This window comes from Anomaloglossus baeobatrachus, chromosome 4 (genome assembly GCF_048569485.1).
Source record: "Anomaloglossus baeobatrachus isolate aAnoBae1 chromosome 4, aAnoBae1.hap1, whole genome shotgun sequence".
NCBI classification, from domain to species: Eukaryota; Metazoa; Chordata; class Amphibia; order Anura; family Aromobatidae; genus Anomaloglossus; species Anomaloglossus baeobatrachus.
Genome location: NC_134356.1, coordinates 166,833,178 through 166,843,398, shown reverse-complemented (window position 1 = coordinate 166,843,398; position 10,221 = coordinate 166,833,178).

Here is a 10,221-nt window from a genome sequence, read left to right as displayed (position 1 = left end):
CGCCACGGGCAGCGATTTGCCCGTAACGCACAACCAACGGGGGCGGGTACGCTCGCTAGCGATATCGATAGCGATATCGTTGCGTGTAAAGTGCCCTTTACACCTGCACTTCTCCCATATCATCACCCATGCCCTGACCAACCCAGTGCACTTTTCCACTTGCGTACCGCTTCTGATGCGGGAGCATCGGAAGCAATATGCTAATGACCCTCTGCTGCGGTGTCAGCTGAGGGTCACGCTACTGTGATGCGATCTTGCGATCGCATTACAGGAACAGAGAAGATGGAGGGAGCACTTTCTCCCCATCTCCTCCGTTGTCTGACTCTGCATGCACAGCACTGCGGTCGCATAACATGCGAGTGCAATGCGATTTTACACACACGAGACGAGACTTGGTGAAAATCGCAGCATGCTGCGATTGTACAAAGAGCCCGATTCGTGTGGAGAAAAAATGGGACAGATGAAATTATTTCATTGATTAACACTGCTGCGAGTATAATCTGATTTTTTATCGGATCGCACTCGCACAAGAAAATCGCAGATGGAAATGCGCCCTTAGGATGCAGCTGACACATCCGCACCGGGGCCTGGGGTGACTAATTACCGGGCAGCGGTTCTGCTCCTGGGGTGCCGCAGCCCTGTTCCGTGACCACGGCGGTTTCGTTTAGGGAATAGGAAGGGGATGATGACTGTTTATTCGTGATGCCACCTGTGGTATGCGGCAAGTTGGGGTGCCACCGATGCGGGATGGGGACCTCTGGGGCAGATGGTGCAGCTCTCCACAGGTAGAGCTGGACCCCAGGGCGGATGGGGGTAGTAGTTGTAGGCGATGGCGGGGGTTACTGGGCTGGAGGCGCAGGAGAATAATGGAGTGACACAGGGATGCATGCCAGTGACCGCCTTTGGAGCTCTGAGGTTTCACCGTGATGGGCTCCAGCTGATCCTGGGTAGTTCGGAGGTCGAGTTCGGTGCACCTTTCTTAAGTGTACCTTCCCTGGTCGTCTTCCTGCGCTTACGTCTCCCTCCTGCCTTGCGCCCTCACTCACTGAACCCTGTGCCAGTGCCCGTGGACCCTGTTGGGTGGCGTGAAGCTCTATCCCTTGGTCCGTTTGGGGTCACCTTTCAGTGAATTTGTTTGCGGATGTGACTTCGGTGCTTGTAGTCACCTCAGCCGCTAGTCTTACTAGTGGAGTATGTAGGTTCTTCTCTAGCCTAGGGACCAGTCCCCGTATTGCGGTCAAGTCCTTCCACCTGTAGATTATATGTGGAACAAGGCCACGAGAGGTTATGACACTCCCGTGGTCTCTAGGACCCCTTCTGTCTGTGCCCGAGCCAAGCAGTACCAGCTCCAGGCCACGGGTCTTCGCTCCTCCACTGCTCCTCTCTTTCCTTCTCTCTCCACACTCCACGATTGTCTGTCTATTCCCACTCATAAAACTCCCCCCTCCTGGTCTGGCTTCGGGTATAATCACACCCTTACCATGTCTGATGAGGTGTTGCTGAGTGAGAGTGTTGTGTTTTTGTGTGAACCGGGGATGACCTCCTCCATACCCAGGATGGAATACCACACCTCTGGCTGAGGTGCAGTACATCTGTGGCAACTGAAGACACAGGGGCGCCACACAGCAACAGTATAGCAATAGAAGGACTGTAAAGCAATATACCTTAACTATAAACTTCTAATTCAAAACTATGTATTTCGAAACTATCCCTTCTCCATCAGCTATCCCTACACTGAATGCAGCGAATAGCGGTATTAATGTGGAAAAGAAGAGATGTAGGCATGAAAAATCAGCAAGGTCTGTAAGGCTACAATCCCTGCCTACAGGCTTCTAATATACTACCCCTACTCCAGAATCGTGTCATACTCTAAATGCAGAATAAGAGCAGTATGATTAGAGAATAGAATAACTGTCAATTAGCCTGAAATGACTGTTTGTTTACTGTTGTACCAGAAGGTACTGTCATGCTATAACACTCTGTCCCTTCTCCAGCAGAATCTCTCCCTAGTCCCTGCACTATTCCCATGTAGAGTGCTGCAAACATGGCGTCTTTAGGTCTGATATAGACCTGATGACGCCATGCCACTGACTGATCACAGTAATGTCAGTACACTAATGTTCCATCAAGTACCGAGCACGTTTGCCCATCACTAGTAATAAATTAATTTGATCACATATGATGCTACAGCTAATACTTAAGAGCATTTAATCTATCATATATTCTTACTAGTATCAGCTAATCAAAACCATATAACTTACAGTATGAGTGCTTTTTATAAAAAGCAGTAACTGTTTTAAAGTAATTGTGCCTAGCCCCACATAATGCTCCAACAATGTCCCCAAACAGTATGATGTTCCCATATACATTATGTGGCTCCCACAGCCACAAAACACAAAGTATCATTAATACCCTCACACACATTATGATGCTCCCCAGCACCCGACACAGTATCATGCCTCCACAGCTACCCCAAATACAAAATCTGATTCCCCGCAGTCATCCACACAGTATAATGGCCCTACAGCCTCCAAACAATATGATGTTCCCATAAGGCAAGTTTCACACTTGCGCTGAACGGTATCCGTTGCATTGCGTTGTGTGACAGATGCAACAGATGTGTTGCATATAGTGGCACAACGGATGCTGCAAAACAACGCAATTCGTTTTGTTTTGTTTTTCAGTTTTACCGTCGGCAGACTACTGTGAACGATCGGCTGATCGCTCATAGTAGCCGGCCGCCGGGTGATCAGCCGATCACTCCCAGTAGCCGGCCGCCGGGTGATCAGCCGATCACTCCCAGTAGCCGGCCGCCGGGTGATCAGCCGATCACTCCCAGTAGCCGGCCGCCGGGTGATCAGCCGATCACTCCCAGTAGCCGGCCGCCGGGTGATCAGCCGATCACTCCCAGTAGCCGGCCGCCGGGTGATCAGCCGATCACTCACAGTAGCCGGCCGCCGGGTGATCAGCTGATCACTCCCAGTAGCCGGCCGCCGGGTGATCAGCTGATCGTTCGGTCGCCGACAATGTGTGCGGGGGGCGGGGGCGGAGTGCGAAGAGGGTGGAGCCGAGCAGGGCCAGGGCTGAGGACGTCAGTGCCGCGGGGACTGCATCGCTGGGGGACAGGTGAGAGTGTGTGTTGTGTGTGTGTATGTATGTGTGTGTGTGTGTTTTGTGTGTGAGGGAGGGAGAGAGCCGAGCGGGGAAGTGTTGGGCTCCCGGCACACTTAACCAGGGTTCCTTGGTTATCCGATGTGTACCCTGGTTACGGGTGGAGGGAGCCAGAGAGAGCATGCGCAGTGGAATCCAAAGGCTGCTCAAAAAAACGTTACATGCTGCGTTCCTTCCGCCCGATGCAGCGTCAAAATAACGACGCTGCGTCGTCCAGCGGATTCAACGCTGACACTTGCGTTACAGTGCGTCATCCATACAAGTCTATGGAGAATAGCGCAGTGCGCTAACTGACTGCGCTATTCTCCATAGTGACGGACTCCGCTGAACGCAAGTGTGAAACTAGCCTAATCCACACACCGTATGATAAATTCCAGAGATTCTCAGACAGTATGATGCCCCTTACATACACATTATGATCGACACCACAAACCCACAACACAAGAAGACCACCAAACTGATACCTCATAAAATCCAACAACACATGTAGTATGATGGCTCGTACACCTCCCACACATGCACAACGTATAATTCCCCAACAGCCATCCTGTATGATGGGCCCATAAACCCACACACTATGTTGTCCTCACATAGTCCCACCAAAGTGACTGACAAAAAAATTTAAATGCAACTCTCCTTTACTTTGTGCAGTATGTGGATTGAGGCTCTGCACTGCAGATGCAATCTAGTGACATTTTTATGCCTGCTGCACCAAATCTTTCTCGCACAGGTGGAGGATGAGGAAACTGTTGCAAGTATGACACCGGGTGTGGGGATTGTGGTTCCAATCAACACCTGGCTGCCCAAACTAGAGTTGTGCACCTCTGTTTCCAGCCTTTTGGCTGTCCCAGTTTGCGAGAAGAACAAGAACAACCAAAGGGCTGAATATGTTACTATCTGCATTTTGCCCAGGTCTGACGTAGATCAATATTGTATAAATGGAACAACAACTTTCTCAAAGTTATCCACACTTTTGGAAAAATAGTCATACCACTGGTTCCATAACCAAATCAACATCAATGCAATACCAAGCTGTTAGTGTACATTAGATGAAGACTAAAGGGTGCTTTACACGCTGCGACATTGCTGGCGATAGCTAGCGATGTCGTGCGCAATAGCACCCGCCCCCGTTGTTGGTGCGACATTTGGTGATCGCTGCCGTAGCAAACATTATCGCTACGGCAGCGTCACACGCATATACCTTGTCAGCGACGTCGCTGTGACCGCTGAACAATCCCTCCTTCAAGGGGGAGGTGCGTTCGGCGTCATAGCGATGTCACTGCGGCGTCACTAAGCGGCCGGCCAATAGCAGAGGAGGGGCGGAGATGAGCGGCCGGAACATGCCGCCCACCTCCTTCCTTCCTCATTGCTGCTGGACGGAGGTAAGGAGAAGTTAATCGTTCCTGCGTTGTCACACATAGTGATGTGTGATGCCGCAGGAACGACAAACAACATCGGACCTGCGGCAGCAACGATATTATGGAAAGGAGCGACGTGTCAATGAGCAACGATTTTTCACGTTTTTGCGCTCGTTGATAGTCGCTCCTTGGTGTCACACGCTGCAATGTCACTATTGGCGCCAGATGTGCGTCACTAATGACATGACCCCGACGATATATCGTTGGCGATGTTGCAGCATGTAAAGCACCCTTAAAGGAGTCTTATAGTTTTAAGGTTGAAGGGAGACTCTAAGTCTATCTAGTTCAACCCGTAGCCTAACATGTTGATCCAGAGGAAGGCAAAAAAACCCCAATGTGTCAAATAAGCTCCAATGGGGAAAAAAATTCCTTCCTGACTCCACATACGGCAATCAGACTAGTTCCCTGGATCAACACCCTGTCATAAAATCTAATATACATAACTGGTAATATTATATTTTTCAAGAAATGCGTTCAGGCTCTGCTTAAATTTTACTAGTGAATCCCTCATTACAACATCATACGGCAGAGAGCTCCATAGTCTCACTGCTCGTACAGTAAAGAATCCTCATCTGTGATTATGATTAAACATTCTTTCCTCAAGACGTAGCGGATGCCCCCGTGTTCCAGTCGCAGGCCTAGGTGTAAAGAGATCTTTGGAAAGGTCTCTGTACTGTCCCCTCATATATTTATACATTGTGATTAGATCCCCCTAAGCCTTTGTTTTTCCTAACTAACTAACCCCAAGTTTAATAACCTGTCTTGGTATTGCAGCCCCCCCCCATTCCTCTAATAATCTAGGTCGCTCTTCTATCTACCTGTAAGATTATGCTATTTATAACCTTCTATACTTTTGCTAACAAGAAATGCATCCATTCCTCTCTTAAATTCATTCAGTGAGTTGGCCATCACCACTTCCTCAGGAAGAGAGTTCCAGAGCCTCACTGCTCTTACCGTGAAGAACCCTCTTCTATGCTGATGTAGGAATTTTCTTTCCTCCAATCGAAAAGAATGCCCCCTTGTTCTTGTCATAGTCCTTGGTACAAACAGATCATGGGAGACATCTCTATATGGCCCTCTGATATATTTGTACATATTTATTAGGTCTCCCCTAAGTCTTCTCTTTTCTAGAGTAAATAGACCTAATTTTGATAACCTTTCCGTGTATTGTAATGCACCCATTCCATTTATTATTTTAGTAGCCCGCCTCTGAACCCTTTCAAGTTCAGTAATGTCTTTCTTCAGCACCGGCGCCCAAAATTGCACACAATACTCCAAGTGTGGTCTGACTAGTGATTTGTACAGAGGGAGAATGATGTTTTCATCTCGTGCCCCCAGACCTCTTCTAATGCATCCCATCACCCTATTTGCTTTGGTGGCTGCTGCCTGACACTGGGCGCTCCAATTTAGATTCTTATTCACTAAGATGCCTAAGTCTTTTTCCATGTCTGATTTCCCCAGCAGTTTCCCATTTAGTAAGTAATCGTAGCATCTGTTTCTCCTTCCCATGTGCATAACCTTACACTTATCTGTGTTAAACCTCATTTGCCATTTTTCAGCCCAATTCTCCAATTTACTCAAATCCATCTGTAGTTGCAAACTGTCCTCCTTTGTGTTAACTACCTTACATAGTTTTGTATCATCTGCAAATACTGATATTTTACTCTGTAAACCATCCACCAGATCATTAATAAATATATTAAATAGTAGGGGGCCCAATACAGACCCCTGTGGCACCCCACTAGTAACCCTGGCCCAATCTGAGTATGCACCATTAATAACCACTCTTTGTTTTCTACCACTAAGCCAGCTACCTACCCATCTACACACATTTTCCCCGAGCCCAAGCTTTCTCATTTTACTTAGCAGTCTTTTATGTGGGACAGTGTCAAATGCTTTACCGAAGTCGAGATAAATGACATCCAATGATTCTCCTCGGTCCATGTGAGAGCTTACATCCTCATAGAAGCTGATCAGGTTAGTTTGACAGGAGCGATCCTTCATAAATCCATGTTGATATGGAGTTAAACAGTTATTAACATTGAGACATTCCATAATAGTATCCCTTAAAAACCCTTCAAACATTTTACCCACAACAGATGTTAAGCTTACCGGCCTATAGTTTCCAGGTTCCCTTTTGCACCCTTTTTTGAATATTGGTACCACATTTGCTAGCCGCCAATCCAGTGGAACAGACCCAGTTTCTATAGAGTCTTTAAATAAAAGGAATAGAGGCCTGTCTATCACATTACTTAACTCCCTTAATACCCGAGGGTGAATGCCATCAGGGCCTGGTGATTTGTCAATTTTAATGTTACTAAGTCGGTTCTGCACTTCTTCCTGGGTTAGGCAGGTCATACTTAATGGGGCATTTACATGATCACTCTGCATTTCCCCTAGCATATGCTTTTCCTGTGTGAACACAGTTGAGAAAAAAGTATTTAAAACATTTGCTTTTCCCACATCGCTTTCTATGATTTTACCCTCATTATTCTTTAAAGGGCCAACACCATCAATTTTAATCTTTTTTCTGTTTATATAATTAAAGAATAGTTTGGGATTTGCTTTGCTTTCCTTAGCAATGAGTCTCTCAGTTTCTACTTTTGCTAAATATATTTGTTTTTTACACATTTTATTTTTTTCTCTATATATTTTTAATGCTTCCTCACTGCCTTCTTGTTTTAGCTTTTTAAATGCCTTTTTCTTATTATTCATTGCCCCTTTTACATCCTTATTTAGCCACATTGGTTTTCTCCTGTTCCTAGCCCTTTTATTTCTGTATGGTATGGCTAGCTCGCAGTGGGTGTTTAATACCGATTTAAAAATGTCCCACTTATTTTCTGTGCTCCCATTTTTGAGGATATTGTCCCAATCAATTTGGCGAAGGTCTTCTCTAAGCTGATCAAACTTTGCTTTGCTGAAATTCAGCGTTTTTGTAACCCCCCTCCAAGGCACCTTACTAAAGGACAAGTGGAATTGTATTATATTGTGGTCACTATTCCCTAGGTGCCCATCCACTCGTACGTCTGTTATTCTATCTGGCCTGTTGCTTAAAATTAAGTCCAGAAGGGCTGCCCCTCTAGTTGGGCCCGGCACAAGTTGGGACAGATAATTATCCTTAGTTACTGACAGAAACCGGTTTCCTTTCTGAGATACGCAGGTTTCAGTTTCCCAGTCTATATTGGGGTAGTTGAAGTCCCCCATAATAATCACCTCATTGTGATTTGCTGCTTTGTCTATTTGTTTCAATAATACATTTTCAGTGGTTTCTGTTATATTTGGTGGCTTATAACAAACCCCTATGAGGATTTTATTAGTTTTCCCTCCTTGTATCTCCACCCATAGAGACTCCACCTCTTCATTTCCCTCTTGAATATCTTCTCTTAGTCTGGGCTTTAAACTGGACTTTATATATAGACAGACTCCACCCCCTTTCCTTTTTTTACGATCCCTCCTAAACAATTCATATCCTTGCAGGTTAGCCGCCCAGTCATAACTATCATCTAACCATGTCTCAGTTATTCCTACTATGTCGTATTTCTCCTCATACATTACCAGCTCCAATTCCTCCATCTTATTGGTCAGGCTTCTTGCATTGGTCAGCATGCAGGAAAGAAGTTTTGCTCCCCTTTTCTTAGCTTCCTTCTGATTACCCTGTCTTGGGTCCTCTTTACGGCATCTAGTATCCTTGATTAGTTTGTCCTTCTGTTGCATGTTCTTGTCTGCTGTTTTTTCTCCCATCCCCTCTTCTTCTAGTTTAAAGCCCTCCTGATGAGTGTGGCAAGCCTTCTGGCGAACGTGTGTTTCCCAGGTTTTGTGAGGTGTATCCCGTCTCTTGCGAGAAGTCCATCGTAGAGGTAATTCACTCCATGGTCCAAGAATCCAAATCCTTGCTGCCTGCACCACCGTCGTAGCCAGTTGTTCAAATCTAGTATCCTATTCCATCTTCTGACACCATGGCCATCGACTGGGAGGATTGATGAGAAAACAACCTGTACGTTCCGTTCCATAATTTTCTTCGCAAGAATTTCAAAGTCTTCACAAATAGTTGGTAGATCATTTCTTGCCGTGTCGTTTGTTCCTACATGTATCAATAGGAACGGGTATTCGTCCTTGGATCCGAGGATAGTTGGTATCCTGTTGGCCACATCCTTGATTTTTGCTCCCGGTAGGCAGCATACTTCTCGTGCGGTTATGTCCGGCCTGCAGATAGTTGCCTCCGTGCCTCTTAGTAGTGAGTCGCCCATAACTACCACTCTTCTTTTCTTTCTGGATGCACTGCATTTTGCTCCTGAGTGTTTTTGAGTGTCTTTTGTTTCTGCTTTTGTTGACAAAGTAACTTCTTTTGATGATACTGTGTCTTCTCCTGTAGAGACGGTATCATCCTGAGCTGTGCCATTTTCGTTCTCCAGCATGAGGGCTTCATATTGGTTGCTAAGCTGTGTGGGTGGTGCCGACCACTTGATCCGCTGGCTTCTTTTGGTCACATGTGTCCACTTTTCAGCCTCTGTATGTGTTCTGAAGCTTTTCTCACTTTCCATATCCTGAATTGTTGCTTCTGCCTCGTCCAAGAAGTCCTCATGTTCTTTAATTAGCTTCAAAGTTGCTATTCTTTCTTCCAGTCCCTGCACCTTTTCCTCCAAGATGGCAACAAGTTTGCACTTTTGACAGGTGAAGTTGGATTTTTTGTGCGGCAGATCCGTAAACATGTAGCATGTGTTGCAGGTGACCATGTGGATTTTCTTCTCTTCCATAATGCTGATGTAGCGTATGACAGGTGAAAGTTTTGCGATGTCCTCAAACAGCGAGACCCGGCAAGTCCCAGCAATCGATCAGCTTACGGTGACTCTTCTCTTCTTAAACAGCTACAGTTATCACCACTATGAGATTGTGTTAAAACTATGCCACACTTATCTTCAGTCGCCTCCCTTTACTTCAGTACCTCGCACTCTCAGCACCTTGCTTGCTCTGGCTGGTTTATATAGTTCTACAAGGACTACTAGAAGCTGCTAGAAGCTTCTAGAAACAGGTGTGGCTAATACTACTGACTAAATCACTAGACACACTTTTTTTTTTTTTTTTTTTTGCTTTTTCACAGTACCCCAGACAAACACAGACAACAAATCCCTAATGAAATTAAACAGTTACAGTTATCACCACTATGAGATTGTGTTAAAACTATGCCACACTTATCTTCAGTCGCCTCCCTTTACTTCAGTACCTCGCACTCTAGTCTGGCAACTATACGTTATTGCACCCCACACCATGGTCCCCTATAAATAACTCTTCATGGCTTTGCCTACATGGTCTTGTCAGATTCATAGAATGACACGTAGTAATATGTATTGTACTGCAAGTGACATCACATGTTAAGTCTAAAGCGTCAAGCAGTGTATACACTATCATGTTGCAGAGCTAGTTGTCAAGGTTGGCTGAACCAAAGGTCTATCCTCTTCAGTGATGAGTCCTGCTTTCGTCTTCAGAGATAATGATAGATGGAAATTGGTCTGGAGACCGCTTGGACATTACCATGAAGATACCTTTACAAAAGAATGCGAGTGTCCCAGAAAATGTTTTTCAACACAATGTCAGGCCACAGGTTGCTTGTGTTACTGCAATGTTTGTGACCTAA